Source organism: Aquarana catesbeiana, linkage group LG03, assembly GCF_042186555.1.
Source record: "Aquarana catesbeiana isolate 2022-GZ linkage group LG03, ASM4218655v1, whole genome shotgun sequence".
Classification (NCBI taxonomy): Eukaryota; Metazoa; Chordata; class Amphibia; order Anura; family Ranidae; genus Aquarana; species Aquarana catesbeiana.
The window spans coordinates 639,961,890-639,977,338 of NC_133326.1; the positions used below are offsets into that span (position 1 = coordinate 639,961,890).

The window sequence follows — 15,449 nt, forward strand, 5'->3', positions numbered from 1 at the left end:
CTTTGATGGTAACAGCAGGGAGTCAAAAGAGATTCTTTGAAGCCCAGTGGGGTGTGTTTCTTGGACAGCGCGGACCATTACTTTTCGAGAGGCCATCTATGTCAAAGTGAAACAACCATCCTAGAAGGGGGTGGGGTTTGCTTCAAGACCACCTGTCGGCTACATAGAATGACATTGTAACATTATTACCCTTTGCTATTTTACAACAATCGAGCAGCCATAAGCAGTGATTTGACAGCAACTGAGAAGGCCTGAGCACTTTCCTTTCCATTTGAAATTGTCCAGAAAGTTAGCCGTTTAACTCAGGAATGGCTAAGATGGTGCCGATTGGCTTCTGCAGCTAGAATGACCTTTGTGAAGGCTTTGCAAAGAGTCAGGGGCAGGTGCAGGGCCAGTGGCGCAATGGATAACGCGTCTGACTACGGATCAGAAGATTGTAGGTTCGACTCCTACCTGGCTCGTCGACAATGCCGTGATCGTATAGTGGTTAGTACTCTGCGTTGTGGCCGCAGCAACCCCGGTTCGAATCCGGGTCACGGCATCTTTATGTGCTAGATGGAGTGTAATGTCCACAGCCACCTCTGTCACGGTTATGCCATTTCCGACTCCTCCTTAAGATACACACAAGGAGGAGGGAGTCTCTCTAAGACTGCTTGCAAGCAGCATCAACGCTGTGATGTATGATACCTTGATACTATCCTAGTGCCTTTAGATTACAATGTGGCACACCATAGTCAGATCACTAAAGGATTGGTCAACAGGCCAAGGTGTCCTACCATGTCATGTTACACCCGCTGGAACAAGAACGAACACGAACTTGGGGTTATGAGAACTCTACAACACTGGCCTTTGATGGTAACAGCAGGGAGTCAAAAGAGATTCTTTGAAGCCCAGTGGGGTGTGTTTCTTGGACAGCGCGGACCATTACTTTTCGAGAGGCCATCTATGTCAAAGTGAAACAACCATCCTAGAAGGGGGTGGGGTTTGCTTCAAGACCACCTGTCGGCTACATAGAATGACATTGTAACATTATTACCCTTTGCTATTTTACAACAATCGAGCAGCCATAAGCAGTGATTTGACAGCAACTGAGAAGGCCTGAGCACTTTCCTTTCCATTTGAAATTGTCCAGAAAGTTAGCCGTTTAACTCAGGAATGGCTAAGATGGTGCCGATTGGCTTCTGCAGCTAGAATGACCTTTGTGAAGGCTTTGCAAAGAGTCAGGGGCAGGTGCAGGGCCAGTGGCGCAATGGATAACGCGTCTGACTACGGATCAGAAGATTGTAGGTTCGACTCCTACCTGGCTCGTCGACAATGCCGTGATCGTATAGTGGTTAGTACTCTGCGTTGTGGCCGCAGCAACCCCGGTTCGAATCCGGGTCACGGCATCTTTATGTGCTAGATGGAGTGTAATGTCCACAGCCACCTCTGTCACGGTTATGCCATTTCCGACTCCTCCTTAAGATACACACAAGGAGGAGGGAGTCTCTCTAAGACTGCTTGCAAGCAGCATCAACGCTGTGATGTATGATACCTTGATACTATCCTAGTGCCTTTAGATTACAATGTGGCACACCATAGTCAGATCACTAAAGGATTGGTCAACAGGCCAAGGTGTCCTACCATGTCATGTTACACCCGCTGGAACAAGAACGAACACGAACTTGGGGTTATGAGAACTCTACAACACTGGCCTTTGATGGTAACAGCAGGGAGTCAAAAGAGATTCTTTGAAGCCCAGTGGGGTGTGTTTCTTGGACAGCGCGGACCATTACTTTTCGAGAGGCCATCTATGTCAAAGTGAAACAACCATCCTAGAAGGGGGTGGGGTTTGCTTCAAGACCACCTGTCGGCTACATAGAATGACATTGTAACATTATTACCCTTTGCTATTTTACAACAATCGAGCAGCCATAAGCAGTGATTTGACAGCAACTGAGAAGGCCTGAGCACTTTCCTTTCCATTTGAAATTGTCCAGAAAGTTAGCCGTTTAACTCAGGAATGGCTAAGATGGTGCCGATTGGCTTCTGCAGCTAGAATGACCTTTGTGAAGGCTTTGCAAAGAGTCAGGGGCAGGTGCAGGGCCAGTGGCGCAATGGATAACGCGTCTGACTACGGATCAGAAGATTGTAGGTTCGACTCCTACCTGGCTCGTCGACAATGCCGTGATCGTATAGTGGTTAGTACTCTGCGTTGTGGCCGCAGCAACCCCGGTTCGAATCCGGGTCACGGCATCTTTATGTGCTAGATGGAGTGTAATGTCCACAGCCACCTCTGTCATGGTTATGCCATTTCCGACTCCTCCTTAAGATACACACAAGGAGGAGGGAGTCTCTCTAAGACTGCTTGCAAGCAGCATCAACGCTGTGATGTATGATACCTTGATACTATCCTAGTGCCTTTAGATTACAATGTGGCACACCATAGTCAGATCACTAAAGGATTGGTCAACAGGCCAAGGTGTCCTACCATGTCATGTTACACCCGCTGGAACAAGAACGAACACGAACTTGGGGTTATGAGAACTCTACAACACTGGCCTTTGATGGTAACAGCAGGGAGTCAAAAGAGATTCTTTGAAGCCCAGTGGGGTGTGTTTCTTGGACAGCGCGGACCATTACTTTTCGAGAGGCCATCTATGTCAAAGTGAAACAACCATCCTAGAAGGGGGTGGGGTTTGCTTCAAGACCACCTGTCGGCTACATAGAATGACATTGTAACATTATTACCCTTTGCTATTTTACAACAATCGAGCAGCCATAAGCAGTGATTTGACAGCAACTGAGAAGGCCTGAGCACTTTCCTTTCCATTTGAAATTGTCCAGAAAGTTAGCCGTTTAACTCAGGAATGGCTAAGATGGTGCCGATTGGCTTCTGCAGCTAGAATGACCTTTGTGAAGGCTTTGCAAAGAGTCAGGGGCAGGTGCAGGGCCAGTGGCGCAATGGATAACGCGTCTGACTACGGATCAGAAGATTGTAGGTTCGACTCCTACCTGGCTCGTCGACAATGCCGTGATCGTATAGTGGTTAGTACTCTGCGTTGTGGCCGCAGCAACCCCGGTTCGAATCCGGGTCACGGCATCTTTATGTGCTAGATGGAGTGTAATGTCCACAGCCACCTCTGTCACGGTTATGCCATTTCCGACTCCTCCTTAAGATACACACAAGGAGGAGGGAGTCTCTCTAAGACTGCTTGCAAGCAGCATCAACGCTGTGATGTATGATACCTTGATACTATCCTAGTGCCTTTAGATTACAATGTGGCACACCATAGTCAGATCACTAAAGGATTGGTCAACAGGCCAAGGTGTCCTACCATGTCATGTTACACCCGCTGGAACAAGAACGAACACGAACTTGGGGTTATGAGAACTCTACAACACTGGCCTTTGATGGTAACAGCAGGGAGTCAAAAGAGATTCTTTGAAGCCCAGTGGGGTGTGTTTCTTGGACAGCGCGGACCATTACTTTTCGAGAGGCCATCTATGTCAAAGTGAAACAACCATCCTAGAAGGGGGTGGGGTTTGCTTCAAGACCACCTGTCGGCTACATAGAATGACATTGTAACATTATTACCCTTTGCTATTTTACAACAATCGAGCAGCCATAAGCAGTGATTTGACAGCAACTGAGAAGGCCTGAGCACTTTCCTTTCCATTTGAAATTGTCCAGAAAGTTAGCCGTTTAACTCAGGAATGGCTAAGATGGTGCCGATTGGCTTCTGCAGCTAGAATGACCTTTGTGAAGGCTTTGCAAAGAGTCAGGGGCAGGTGCAGGGCCAGTGGCGCAATGGATAACGCGTCTGACTACGGATCAGAAGATTGTAGGTTCGACTCCTACCTGGCTCGTCGACAATGCCGTGATCGTATAGTGGTTAGTACTCTGCGTTGTGGCCGCAGCAACCCCGGTTCGAATCCGGGTCACGGCATCTTTATGTGCTAGATGGAGTGTAATGTCCACAGCCACCTCTGTCACGGTTATGCCATTTCCGACTCCTCCTTAAGATACACACAAGGAGGAGGGAGTCTCTCTAAGACTGCTTGCAAGCAGCATCAACGCTGTGATGTATGATACCTTGATACTATCCTAGTGCCTTTAGATTACAATGTGGCACACCATAGTCAGATCACTAAAGGATTGGTCAACAGGCCAAGGTGTCCTACCATGTCATGTTACACCCGCTGGAACAAGAACGAACACGAACTTGGGGTTATGAGAACTCTACAACACTGGCCTTTGATGGTAACAGCAGGGAGTCAAAAGAGATTCTTTGAAGCCCAGTGGGGTGTGTTTCTTGGACAGCGCGGACCATTACTTTTCGAGAGGCCATCTATGTCAAAGTGAAACAACCATCCTAGAAGGGGGTGGGGTTTGCTTCAAGACCACCTGTCGGCTACATAGAATGACATTGTAACATTATTACCCTTTGCTATTTTACAACAATCGAGCAGCCATAAGCAGTGATTTGACAGCAACTGAGAAGGCCTGAGCACTTTCCTTTCCATTTGAAATTGTCCAGAAAGTTAGCCGTTTAACTCAGGAATGGCTAAGATGGTGCCGATTGGCTTCTGCAGCTAGAATGACCTTTGTGAAGGCTTTGCAAAGAGTCAGGTGCAGGGCCAGTGGCGCAATGGATAACGCGTCTGACTACGGATCAGAAGATTGTAGGTTCGACTCCTACCTGGCTCGTCGACAATGCCGTGATCGTATAGTGGTTAGTACTCTGCGTTGTGGCCGCAGCAACCCCGGTTCGAATCCGGGTCACGGCATCTTTATGTGCTAGATGGAGTGTAATGTCCACAGCCACCTCTGTCACGGTTATGCCATTTCCGACTCCTCCTTAAGATACACACAAGGAGGAGGGAGTCTCTCTAAGACTGCTTGCAAGCAGCATCAACGCTGTGATGTATGATACCTTGATACTATCCTAGTGCCTTTAGATTACAATGTGGCACACCATAGTCAGATCACTAAAGGATTGGTCAACAGGCCAAGGTGTCCTACCATGTCATGTTACACCCGCTGGAACAAGAACGAACACGAACTTGGGGTTATGAGAACTCTACAACACTGGCCTTTGATGGTAACAGCAGGGAGTCAAAAGAGATTCTTTGAAGCCCAGTGGGGTGTGTTTCTTGGACAGCGCGGACCATTACTTTTCGAGAGGCCATCTATGTCAAAGTGAAACAACCATCCTAGAAGGGGGTGGGGTTTGCTTCAAGACCACCTGTCGGCTACATAGAATGACATTGTAACATTATTACCCTTTGCTATTTTACAACAATCGAGCAGCCATAAGCAGTGATTTGACAGCAACTGAGAAGGCCTGAGCACTTTCCTTTCCATTTGAAATTGTCCAGAAAGTTAGCCGTTTAACTCAGGAATGGCTAAGATGGTGCCGATTGGCTTCTGCAGCTAGAATGACCTTTGTGAAGGCTTTGCAAAGAGTCAGGGGCAGGTGCAGGGCCAGTGGCGCAATGGATAACGCGTCTGACTACGGATCAGAAGATTGTAGGTTCGACTCCTACCTGGCTCGTCGACAATGCCGTGATCGTATAGTGGTTAGTACTCTGCGTTGTGGCCGCAGCAACCCCGGTTCGAATCCGGGTCACGGCATCTTTATGTGCTAGATGGAGTGTAATGTCCACAGCCACCTCTGTCACGGTTATGCCATTTCCGACTCCTCCTTAAGATACACACAAGGAGGAGGGAGTCTCTCTAAGACTGCTTGCAAGCAGCATCAACGCTGTGATGTATGATACCTTGATACTATCCTAGTGCCTTTAGATTACAATGTGGCACACCATAGTCAGATCACTAAAGGATTGGTCAACAGGCCAAGGTGTCCTACCATGTCATGTTACACCCGCTGGAACAAGAACGAACACGAACTTGGGGTTATGAGAACTCTACAACACTGGCCTTTGATGGTAACAGCAGGGAGTCAAAAGAGATTCTTTGAAGCCCAGTGGGGTGTGTTTCTTGGACAGCGCGGACCATTACTTTTCGAGAGGCCATCTATGTCAAAGTGAAACAACCATCCTAGAAGGGGGTGGGGTTTGCTTCAAGACCACCTGTCGGCTACATAGAATGACATTGTAACATTATTACCCTTTGCTATTTTACAACAATCGAGCAGCCATAAGCAGTGATTTGACAGCAACTGAGAAGGCCTGAGCACTTTCCTTTCCATTTGAAATTGTCCAGAAAGTTAGCCGTTTAACTCAGGAATGGCTAAGATGGTGCCGATTGGCTTCTGCAGCTAGAATGACCTTTGTGAAGGCTTTGCAAAGAGTCAGGGGCAGGTGCAGGGCCAGTGGCGCAATGGATAACGCGTCTGACTACGGATCAGAAGATTGTAGGTTCGACTCCTACCTGGCTCGTCGACAATGCCGTGATCGTATAGTGGTTAGTACTCTGCGTTGTGGCCGCAGCAACCCCGGTTCGAATCCGGGTCACGGCATCTTTATGTGCTAGATGGAGTGTAATGTCCACAGCCACCTCTGTCACGGTTATGCCATTTCCGACTCCTCCTTAAGATACACACAAGGAGGAGGGAGTCTCTCTAAGACTGCTTGCAAGCAGCATCAACGCTGTGATGTATGATACCTTGATACTATCCTAGTGCCTTTAGATTACAATGTGGCACACCATAGTCAGATCACTAAAGGATTGGTCAACAGGCCAAGGTGTCCTACCATGTCATGTTACACCCGCTGGAACAAGAACGAACACGAACTTGGGGTTATGAGAACTCTACAACACTGGCCTTTGATGGTAACAGCAGGGAGTCAAAAGAGATTCTTTGAAGCCCAGTGGGGTGTGTTTCTTGGACAGCGCGGACCATTACTTTTCGAGAGGCCATCTATGTCAAAGTGAAACAACCATCCTAGAAGGGGGTGGGGTTTGCTTCAAGACCACCTGTCGGCTACATAGAATGACATTGTAACATTATTACCCTTTGCTATTTTACAACAATCGAGCAGCCATAAGCAGTGATTTGACAGCAACTGAGAAGGCCTGAGCACTTTCCTTTCCATTTGAAATTGTCCAGAAAGTTAGCCGTTTAACTCAGGAATGGCTAAGATGGTGCCGATTGGCTTCTGCAGCTAGAATGACCTTTGTGAAGGCTTTGCAAAGAGTCAGGGGCAGGTGCAGGGCCAGTGGCGCAATGGATAACGCGTCTGACTACGGATCAGAAGATTGTAGGTTCGACTCCTACCTGGCTCGTCGACAATGCCGTGATCGTATAGTGGTTAGTACTCTGCGTTGTGGCCGCAGCAACCCCGGTTCGAATCCGGGTCACGGCATCTTTATGTGCTAGATGGAGTGTAATGTCCACAGCCACCTCTGTCACGGTTATGCCATTTCCGACTCCTCCTTAAGATACACACAAGGAGGAGGGAGTCTCTCTAAGACTGCTTGCAAGCAGCATCAACGCTGTGATGTATGATACCTTGATACTATCCTAGTGCCTTTAGATTACAATGTGGCACACCATAGTCAGATCACTAAAGGATTGGTCAACAGGCCAAGGTGTCCTACCATGTCATGTTACACCCGCTGGAACAAGAACGAACACGAACTTGGGGTTATGAGAACTCTACAACACTGGCCTTTGATGGTAACAGCAGGGAGTCAAAAGAGATTCTTTGAAGCCCAGTGGGGTGTGTTTCTTGGACAGCGCGGACCATTACTTTTCGAGAGGCCATCTATGTCAAAGTGAAACAACCATCCTAGAAGGGGGTGGGGTTTGCTTCAAGACCACCTGTCGGCTACATAGAATGACATTGTAACCAGGGCCGATCCTAGGGTCACCGGCGCCTGGGTGCAGAAATATTTTTGGCGCCCCCACATGGGCGTGGTCATCTTACCAACTCCTCCCCTTTACAAATGTTTCTATGGCAACGACTCAAACACAGAGATGCTCCCCTAAGAAGTCTTTGTTACCCTGGGATCCTCCTGTGATCTTTTAATAAAGAAAATACAGGAAGAGAGTACACTAATGAGACCTGAAGGGGGGTCTCTCTGATGCACACAGAGAGGGCTTCTGTTAGAGAGTCTGTTAGAAAGAGCCCCCAGACATAGTACAGGAGATGGTCAGAGACTGCAGACATAGTACAGGAGATGATCAGAGACTGCAGATATAATACAGGAGATGGTCAGAGACTGCAGACATAGTACAGGAGATGATCAGAGACTGCAGACAGGATATAAAAGATGATCAGAGACTGCAGACATGGTACAGGAGATGGTCAGAGACTGCAGACATAATACAGGAGATGATCAGAGACTGGGGACATAGTACAGGAGATGATCAGAGACTGCAGACATAGTACAGGAGATGATCAGAGACTGCAGACATAATACAGGAGATGATCAGAGACTGCAGACATAGTACAGGAGATGGTCAGAGACTGCAGACAGGATATAAGAGATGATCAGAGACTGCAGACATAGTACAGGAGATGATCAGAGACTGCAGACATAGTACAGGAGATGATCAGAGACTGCAGACAGGATATAAGAGATGATCAGAGACTGCAGACATAGTACAGGAGATGATCAGAGACTGCAGACATAATACAGGAGATGATCAGAGACTGCAGACATAGTACAGGAGATGATCAGAGACTGCAGACATAGTACAGGAGATGATCAGAGACTGCAGACATAATACAGGAGATGATTAGAGACTGCAGACATAGTACAGGAGATGATCAGAGACTGCAGACATACTACAGGAGATGATCAGAGACTGCAGACATACTACAGGAGATGATCAGAGACTGCAGACATAGTACAGGAGATGATCAGAGACTGCAGACATAGTACAGGAGATGATCAGAGACTGCAGACATAGTACAGGAGATGATCAGAAACTGCAGACATAATACAGGAGAAGATCAGAGACTGCAGACATAGTACAGGAGATGATCAGAGACTGCAGACATACTACAGGAGATGATCAGAGACTGCAGACATACTACAGGAGATGATCAGCGACTGCAGACATACTACAGGAGATGATCAGAGACTGCAGACAGGATATAAGAGATGATCAGAGACTGCAGACATAGTACAGGAGATGATCAGAGACTGTAGACATAGTACAGGAGATGGTCAGAGACTGCAGACATAGTACAGGAGATGATCAGAGACTGCAGACATACTACAGGAGATGATCAGAGACTGCAGACATACTACAGGAGATGATCAGAGACTGCAGACAAAATATAAGAGATGATCAGAGACTGCAGACACAGTACAGGAGATGATCAGAGACTGCAGACATAGTACAGGAGATGATCAGAGACTGCAAACATAATACAGGAGATGATCAGAGACTGCAGACATAATACAGGAGATGATCAGAGACTGCAGACATATTACAGGAGATGGTCAGAGACTGCAGACATAGTACAGGAGATGATCAGAGACTGCAGACATAGTACAGGAGATGATCAGAGACTGCAGACATAGTACAGGAGATGATCAGAGACTGCAGACATAATACAGGTGATGGTCAGAGACTGCAGACATAGTACAGGAGATGGTCAGAGACTGCATTTCCTATGGACATTAGTAAATAATGGCCAATCGACCCTCTCACCTGACCCAGCGATACAGCAACGGTTCCTCTGATCAGGAGTCAGCTCACTCTGAATTGCCCGTGGTGACTCCGCTGGATAGCACCCAGATCTGTATTCTGACAATGACTCCATTCCTTTCTCCACCAGGGATGGTGCTAGGCTGTGTGGCTTTCCCTCTGGTGGCGCAGGGCAGCGGGGTTCTCTCTCTGATGGGGTTCCCTCAGCAATGTCCTCTCCCTCTGGAGTCCTGGGTGTACTTCCCTGAAAGCTTTCCCGGACTCCTGGCTCTCTCTCTCCCATTCAGCTGAGCATGCTGTGTGAGCTCCAGTTTCCGTGTTACAGTGGGGCTGCCAGTCCTCGGGACTACATGTCCCACAATCCTCTTCTCTGCTCCTTTTTCTATTCTGTTTCTTCCCTGGGCATATGAAGGCGGGGGAAGATACATAGTGGGCAGCTGTGCTGGCAAGCGCTGCTCACTAGTACAGCAGCGTGCGCGAGAGGGAGAGGGAGGGGGGAGAGGGAGGGGGGAGAGGGGGGAAAGAAGAGCCCGCAGCTGCATTGGCATCACTAGGGTTGGGGTCACTCCCCCTTCCACCAACTATAGTCGCCCCTCAGTACAGACCCCCCTCCACTAAGTATAGACCCCCTCCATCAGTGAAGAACCCGCACTAAGTATAAACCCCTCCCTCAGTACAGACCTTCCTCAGTACAGACCCCCCCAGGAAACCCCCCCTCCATTAGTACAGACCCCCCCCAGGACAGACCCCCCTGCATTAGTACAGACCCCCCAGGACAGAACGCCCTCCATTAGTACAGACCCCCCGGGACAGACCCCACCTCCATTAGTACAGACCCCCCTCCATTACTACAGACCCCCCAGGACAGACCCCCTCTCCATTACTACAGACCCCCCAGGACAGACCCCCTCTCCATTACTACAGACCCCCCAGGACAGACCCCCTCTCCACTACTACAGACCCCCCAGGACAGACCCTCCCTCCATTACTACAGACCCCCCCTCCATTACTACAGACCCCCCAGGACAGACCCCCCCTCCATTACTACAGACCCCCCAGGACAGACCCTCCCTCCATTACTACAGACCCCCCAGGACAGACCCCCCTCCATTAGTACAGACCCCGCCCCAGGACAGACCCCGCCTCCATTACTACAGACCCCCCAGAACGGACCCCCCTCCATTAGTATAGACCCCCCCAGGACAGACACCCTTCCATTAGTACAGACCCCCCTCCATTAGTACAGACCCCCCAGGACAGACCCCCCCTCCACTACTACAGACCCCCCAGGACAGACCCCCTCTCCATTACTACAGACCCCCCAGGACAGACCCCCTCTCCATTACTACAGACCCCCCAGGACAGACCCCCTCTCCATTACTACAGACCCCCCAGGACAGACCCTCCCTCCATTACTACAGACCCCCCAGGACAGACCCCCCCTCCATTACTACAGACCCCCCAGGACAGACCCCCCCCTCCATTACTACAGACCCCCCAGGACAGACCCTCCCTCCATTACTACAGACCCCCCAGGACAGACCCCCCTCCATTAGTACAGACCCCCCCAGGACAGACCCCGCCTCCATTACTACAGACCCCCCAGGACAGACCCCCCTCCATTAGTATAGACCCCCCCAGGACAGACACCCCTCCATTAGTACAGACCCCCCTCCATTAGTACAGACCCCCCAGGACAGACCCCCCCTCCATTACTACAGACCCCCCAGGACAGACCCCCTCTCCATTATTACAGACCCCCCAGGACAGACCCCCCTCCATTAGTACAGACCCCCCAGGACAGACCCCCCTCCATTAGTACAGACCCCCCCAGGACAGACCCCGCCTCCATTACTACAGACCCCCCAGGACAGACCCCCCTCCATTAGTATAGAACCCCCCAGGACAGACACCCCTCCATTAGTACAGACCCCCCTCCATTAGTACAGACCCCCCAGGACAGACCCCCCCTCCATTACTACAGACCCCCCAGGACAGACCCCCTCTCCATTACTACAGACCCCCCAGGACAGACCCCCTCTCCACTACTACAGACCCCCCAGGACAGACCCTCCCTCCATTACTACAGACCCCCCAGGACAGACCCCCCCTCCATTACTACAGACCCCCCAGGACAGACCCCCCCTCCATTACTACAGACCCCCCAGGACAGACCCTCCCTCCATTACTACAGACCCCCCAGGACAGACCCTCCCTCCATTACTACAGACCCCCCTCTATTAGTAATGACCCCCCAGAGCAGACCCCCCTTCTCCATTAGTACAGACCCCCCCCCCTCCATTAGGGTACAGTACATAAAAACACCCGGGCGGCAGCTGGAGAGGAGAGGACAGTGTGCAGCCGCGCCGCCCGGGTGGAGAACAGAAGTGTACACAGCAGGCAGCAGGAGTGAGAGACACAGAGAGGAGGAGAATGTGTCAGCACGGACCGCTCCTCCCCCCCTCCCCCCGCGCGCGACATCACTCACGGCTGGTCTCTCTCCACACAGAGACCAGCCGCTCTGCCTCCCTTCTCATCTCCGGCTTGAGCAGTGAATACAGCGGCGCCTTTCTTCTTAGAACACCGGCAGAGAGGCGCCGTTGGACACAAACAAGAGGAGGAGGAGGAGGGAGGGGAGCACTCTGGCGCTTCAGCGCCCCCACCTCTCTGGCGCTCGGGTGCACTGCACCCCGTGCACCCCGTCTAGGACCGGCCCTGATTGTAACATTATTACCCTTTGCTATTTTACAACAATCGAGCAGCCATAAGCAGTGATTTGACAGCAACTGAGAAGGCCTGAGCACTTTCCTTTCCATTTGAAATTGTCCAGAAAGTTAGCCGTTTAACTCAGGAATGGCTAAGATGGTGCCGATTGGCTTCTGCAGCTAGAATGACCTTTGTGAAGGCTTTGCAAAGAGTCAGGGGCAGGTGCAGGGCCAGTGGCGCAATGGATAACGCGTCTGACTACGGATCAGAAGATTGTAGGTTTGACTCCTACCTGGCTCGTCGACAATGCCGTGATCGTATAGTGGTTAGTACTCTGCGTTGTGGCCGCAGCAACCCCGGTTCGAATCCGGGTCACGGCATCTTTATGTGCTAGATGGAGTGTAATGTCCACAGCCACCTCTGTCACGGTTATGCCATTTCCGACTCCTCCTTAAGATACACACAAGGAGGAGGGAGTCTCTCTAAGACTGCTTGCAAGCAGCATCAACGCTGTGATGTATGATACCTTGATACTATCCTAGTGCCTTTAGATTACAATGTGGCACACCATAGTCAGATCACTAAAGGATTGGTCAACAGGCCAAGGTGTCCTACCATGTCATGTTACACCCGCTGGAACAAGAACGAACACGAACTTGGGGTTATGAGAACTCTACAACACTGGCCTTTGATGGTAACAGCAGGGAGTCAAAAGAGATTCTTTGAAGCCCAGTGGGGTGTGTTTCTTGGACAGCGCGGACCATTACTTTTCGAGAGGCCATCTATGTCAAAGTGAAACAACCATCCTAGAAGGGGGTGGGGTTTGCTTCAAGACCACCTGTCGGCTACATAGAATGACATTGTAACATTATTACCCTTTGCTATTTTACAACAATCGAGCAGCCATAAGCAGTGATTTGACAGCAACTGAGAAGGCCTGAGCACTTTCCTTTCCATTTGAAATTGTCCAGAAAGTTAGCCGTTTAACTCAGGAATGGCTAAGATGGTGCCGATTGGCTTCTGCAGCTAGAATGACCTTTGTGAAGGCTTTGCAAAGAGTCAGGGGCAGGTGCAGGGCCAGTGGCGCAATGGATAACGCGTCTGACTACGGATCAGAAGATTGTAGGTTCGACTCCTACCTGGCTCGTCGACAATGCCGTGATCGTATAGTGGTTAGTACTCTGCGTTGTGGCCGCAGCAACCCCGGTTCGAATCCGGGTCACGGCATCTTTATGTGCTAGATGGAGTGTAATGTCCACAGCCACCTCTGTCACGGTTATGCCATTTCCGACTCCTCCTTAAGATACACACAAGGAGGAGGGAGTCTCTCTAAGACTGCTTGCAAGCAGCATCAACGCTGTGATGTATGATACCTTGATACTATCCTAGTGCCTTTAGATTACAATGTGGCACACCATAGTCAGATCACTAAAGGATTGGTCAACAGGCCAAGGTGTCCTACCATGTCATGTTACACCCGCTGGAACAAGAACGAACACGAACTTGGGGTTATGAGAACTCTACAACACTGGCCTTTGATGGTAACAGCAGGGAGTCAAAAGAGATTCTTTGAAGCCCAGTGGGGTGTGTTTCTTGGACAGCGCGGACCATTACTTTTCGAGAGGCCATCTATGTCAAAGTGAAACAACCATCCTAGAAGGGGGTGGGGTTTGCTTCAAGACCACCTGTCGGCTACATAGAATGACATTGTAACATTATTACCCTTTGCTATTTTACAACAATCGAGCAGCCATAAGCAGTGATTTGACAGCAACTGAGAAGGCCTGAGCACTTTCCTTTCCATTTGAAATTGTCCAGAAAGTTAGCCGTTTAACTCAGGAATGGCTAAGATGGTGCCGATTGGCTTCTGCAGCTAGAATGACCTTTGTGAAGGCTTTGCAAAGAGTCAGGGGCAGGTGCAGGGCCAGTGGCGCAATGGATAACGCGTCTGACTACGGATCAGAAGATTGTAGGTTCGACTCCTACCTGGCTCGTCGACAATGCTGTGATCGTATAGTGGTTAGTACTCTGCGTTGTGGCCGCAGCAACCCCGGTTCGAATCCGGGTCACGGCATCTTTATGTGCTAGATGGAGTGTAATGTCCACAGCCACCTCTGTCACGGTTATGCCATTTCCGACTCCTCCTTAAGATACACACAAGGAGGAGGGAGTCTCTCTAAGACTGCTTGCAAGCAGCATCAACGCTGTGATGTATGATACCTTGATACTATCCTAGTGCCTTTAGATTACAATGTGGCACACCATAGTCAGATCACTAAAGGATTGGTCAACAGGCCAAGGTGTCCTACCATGTCATGTTACACCCGCTGGAACAAGAACGAACACGAACTTGGGGTTATGAGAACTCTACAACACTGGCCTTTGATGGTAACAGCAGGGAGTCAAAAGAGATTCTTTGAAGCCCAGTGGGGTGTGTTTCTTGGACAGCGCGGACCATTACTTTTCGAGAGGCCATCTATGTCAAAGTGAAACAACCATCCTAGAAGGGGGTGGGGTTTGCTTCAAGACCACCTGTCGGCTACATAGAATGACATTGTAACATTATTACCCTTTGCTATTTTACAACAATCGAGCAGCCATAAGCAGTGATTTGACAGCAACTGAGAAGGCCTGAGCACTTTCCTTTCCATTTGAAATTGTCCAGAAAGTTAGCCGTTTAACTCAGGAATGGCTAAGATGGTGCCGATTGGCTTCTGCAGCTAGAATGACCTTTGTGAAGGCTTTGCAAAGAGTCAGGGGCAGGTGCAGGGCCAGTGGCGCAATGGATAACGCGTCTGACTACGGATCAGAAGATTGTAGGTTCGACTCCTACCTGGCTCGTCGACAATGCCGTGATCGTATAGTGGTTAGTACTCTGCGTTGTGGCCGCAGCAACCCCGGTTCGAATCCGGGTCACGGCATCTTTATGTGCTAGATGGAGTGTAATGTCCACAGCCACCTCTGTCACGGTTATGCCATTTCCGACTCCTCCTTAAGATACACACAAGGAGGAGGGAGTCTCTCTAAGACTGCTTGCAAGCAGCATCAACGCTGTGATGTATGATACCTTGATACTATCCTAGTGCCTTTAGATTACAATGTGGCACACCATAGTCAGATCACTAAAGGATT

General features: G+C 49.8%; 26 non-coding genes across 26 annotated transcripts; all 26 read left to right on the forward strand.

Moving 5' to 3' along the window:
• The first annotated feature begins 388 nt into the window (after positions 1 to 388).
• TRNAR-ACG (transfer RNA arginine (anticodon ACG)) lies at positions 389 to 461 on the forward strand. Its single transcript has one exon. It is a non-coding gene; the product is annotated as a tRNA-Arg (tRNA).
• Positions 462 to 469: 8 nt separating this feature from the next.
• TRNAH-GUG (transfer RNA histidin (anticodon GUG)) lies at positions 470 to 541 on the forward strand. Its single transcript has one exon. It is a non-coding gene; the product is annotated as a tRNA-His (tRNA).
• A 694-nt stretch (positions 542 to 1,235) lies between these two features.
• On the forward strand, positions 1,236 to 1,308 carry TRNAR-ACG (transfer RNA arginine (anticodon ACG)). Its single transcript has one exon. It is a non-coding gene; the product is annotated as a tRNA-Arg (tRNA).
• Positions 1,309 to 1,316: 8 nt separating this feature from the next.
• On the forward strand, positions 1,317 to 1,388 carry TRNAH-GUG (transfer RNA histidin (anticodon GUG)). The gene has a single exon. It is a non-coding gene; the product is annotated as a tRNA-His (tRNA).
• A 694-nt stretch (positions 1,389 to 2,082) lies between these two features.
• On the forward strand, positions 2,083 to 2,155 carry TRNAR-ACG (transfer RNA arginine (anticodon ACG)). The gene has a single exon. It is a non-coding gene; the product is annotated as a tRNA-Arg (tRNA).
• An 8-nt stretch (positions 2,156 to 2,163) lies between these two features.
• Positions 2,164 to 2,235, forward strand: TRNAH-GUG (transfer RNA histidin (anticodon GUG)). The gene has a single exon. It is a non-coding gene; the product is annotated as a tRNA-His (tRNA).
• Positions 2,236 to 2,929: 694 nt separating this feature from the next.
• On the forward strand, positions 2,930 to 3,002 carry TRNAR-ACG (transfer RNA arginine (anticodon ACG)). The gene has a single exon. It is a non-coding gene; the product is annotated as a tRNA-Arg (tRNA).
• Positions 3,003 to 3,010: 8 nt separating this feature from the next.
• On the forward strand, positions 3,011 to 3,082 carry TRNAH-GUG (transfer RNA histidin (anticodon GUG)). The gene has a single exon. It is a non-coding gene; the product is annotated as a tRNA-His (tRNA).
• A 694-nt stretch (positions 3,083 to 3,776) lies between these two features.
• On the forward strand, positions 3,777 to 3,849 carry TRNAR-ACG (transfer RNA arginine (anticodon ACG)). Its single transcript has one exon. It is a non-coding gene; the product is annotated as a tRNA-Arg (tRNA).
• An 8-nt stretch (positions 3,850 to 3,857) lies between these two features.
• Positions 3,858 to 3,929, forward strand: TRNAH-GUG (transfer RNA histidin (anticodon GUG)). The gene has a single exon. It is a non-coding gene; the product is annotated as a tRNA-His (tRNA).
• Positions 3,930 to 4,617: 688 nt separating this feature from the next.
• On the forward strand, positions 4,618 to 4,690 carry TRNAR-ACG (transfer RNA arginine (anticodon ACG)). Its single transcript has one exon. It is a non-coding gene; the product is annotated as a tRNA-Arg (tRNA).
• An 8-nt stretch (positions 4,691 to 4,698) lies between these two features.
• Positions 4,699 to 4,770, forward strand: TRNAH-GUG (transfer RNA histidin (anticodon GUG)). Its single transcript has one exon. It is a non-coding gene; the product is annotated as a tRNA-His (tRNA).
• A 694-nt stretch (positions 4,771 to 5,464) lies between these two features.
• On the forward strand, positions 5,465 to 5,537 carry TRNAR-ACG (transfer RNA arginine (anticodon ACG)). Its single transcript has one exon. It is a non-coding gene; the product is annotated as a tRNA-Arg (tRNA).
• An 8-nt stretch (positions 5,538 to 5,545) lies between these two features.
• On the forward strand, positions 5,546 to 5,617 carry TRNAH-GUG (transfer RNA histidin (anticodon GUG)). The gene has a single exon. It is a non-coding gene; the product is annotated as a tRNA-His (tRNA).
• A 694-nt stretch (positions 5,618 to 6,311) lies between these two features.
• On the forward strand, positions 6,312 to 6,384 carry TRNAR-ACG (transfer RNA arginine (anticodon ACG)). The gene has a single exon. It is a non-coding gene; the product is annotated as a tRNA-Arg (tRNA).
• Positions 6,385 to 6,392: 8 nt separating this feature from the next.
• Positions 6,393 to 6,464, forward strand: TRNAH-GUG (transfer RNA histidin (anticodon GUG)). The gene has a single exon. It is a non-coding gene; the product is annotated as a tRNA-His (tRNA).
• A 694-nt stretch (positions 6,465 to 7,158) lies between these two features.
• TRNAR-ACG (transfer RNA arginine (anticodon ACG)) lies at positions 7,159 to 7,231 on the forward strand. The gene has a single exon. It is a non-coding gene; the product is annotated as a tRNA-Arg (tRNA).
• An 8-nt stretch (positions 7,232 to 7,239) lies between these two features.
• On the forward strand, positions 7,240 to 7,311 carry TRNAH-GUG (transfer RNA histidin (anticodon GUG)). Its single transcript has one exon. It is a non-coding gene; the product is annotated as a tRNA-His (tRNA).
• A 5,233-nt stretch (positions 7,312 to 12,544) lies between these two features.
• On the forward strand, positions 12,545 to 12,617 carry TRNAR-ACG (transfer RNA arginine (anticodon ACG)). Its single transcript has one exon. It is a non-coding gene; the product is annotated as a tRNA-Arg (tRNA).
• An 8-nt stretch (positions 12,618 to 12,625) lies between these two features.
• TRNAH-GUG (transfer RNA histidin (anticodon GUG)) lies at positions 12,626 to 12,697 on the forward strand. Its single transcript has one exon. It is a non-coding gene; the product is annotated as a tRNA-His (tRNA).
• Positions 12,698 to 13,391: 694 nt separating this feature from the next.
• Positions 13,392 to 13,464, forward strand: TRNAR-ACG (transfer RNA arginine (anticodon ACG)). Its single transcript has one exon. It is a non-coding gene; the product is annotated as a tRNA-Arg (tRNA).
• An 8-nt stretch (positions 13,465 to 13,472) lies between these two features.
• Positions 13,473 to 13,544, forward strand: TRNAH-GUG (transfer RNA histidin (anticodon GUG)). The gene has a single exon. It is a non-coding gene; the product is annotated as a tRNA-His (tRNA).
• Positions 13,545 to 14,238: 694 nt separating this feature from the next.
• Positions 14,239 to 14,311, forward strand: TRNAR-ACG (transfer RNA arginine (anticodon ACG)). Its single transcript has one exon. It is a non-coding gene; the product is annotated as a tRNA-Arg (tRNA).
• Positions 14,312 to 14,319: 8 nt separating this feature from the next.
• On the forward strand, positions 14,320 to 14,391 carry TRNAH-GUG (transfer RNA histidin (anticodon GUG)). Its single transcript has one exon. It is a non-coding gene; the product is annotated as a tRNA-His (tRNA).
• A 694-nt stretch (positions 14,392 to 15,085) lies between these two features.
• On the forward strand, positions 15,086 to 15,158 carry TRNAR-ACG (transfer RNA arginine (anticodon ACG)). Its single transcript has one exon. It is a non-coding gene; the product is annotated as a tRNA-Arg (tRNA).
• An 8-nt stretch (positions 15,159 to 15,166) lies between these two features.
• On the forward strand, positions 15,167 to 15,238 carry TRNAH-GUG (transfer RNA histidin (anticodon GUG)). The gene has a single exon. It is a non-coding gene; the product is annotated as a tRNA-His (tRNA).
• Positions 15,239 to 15,449: the final 211 nt, after the last annotated feature.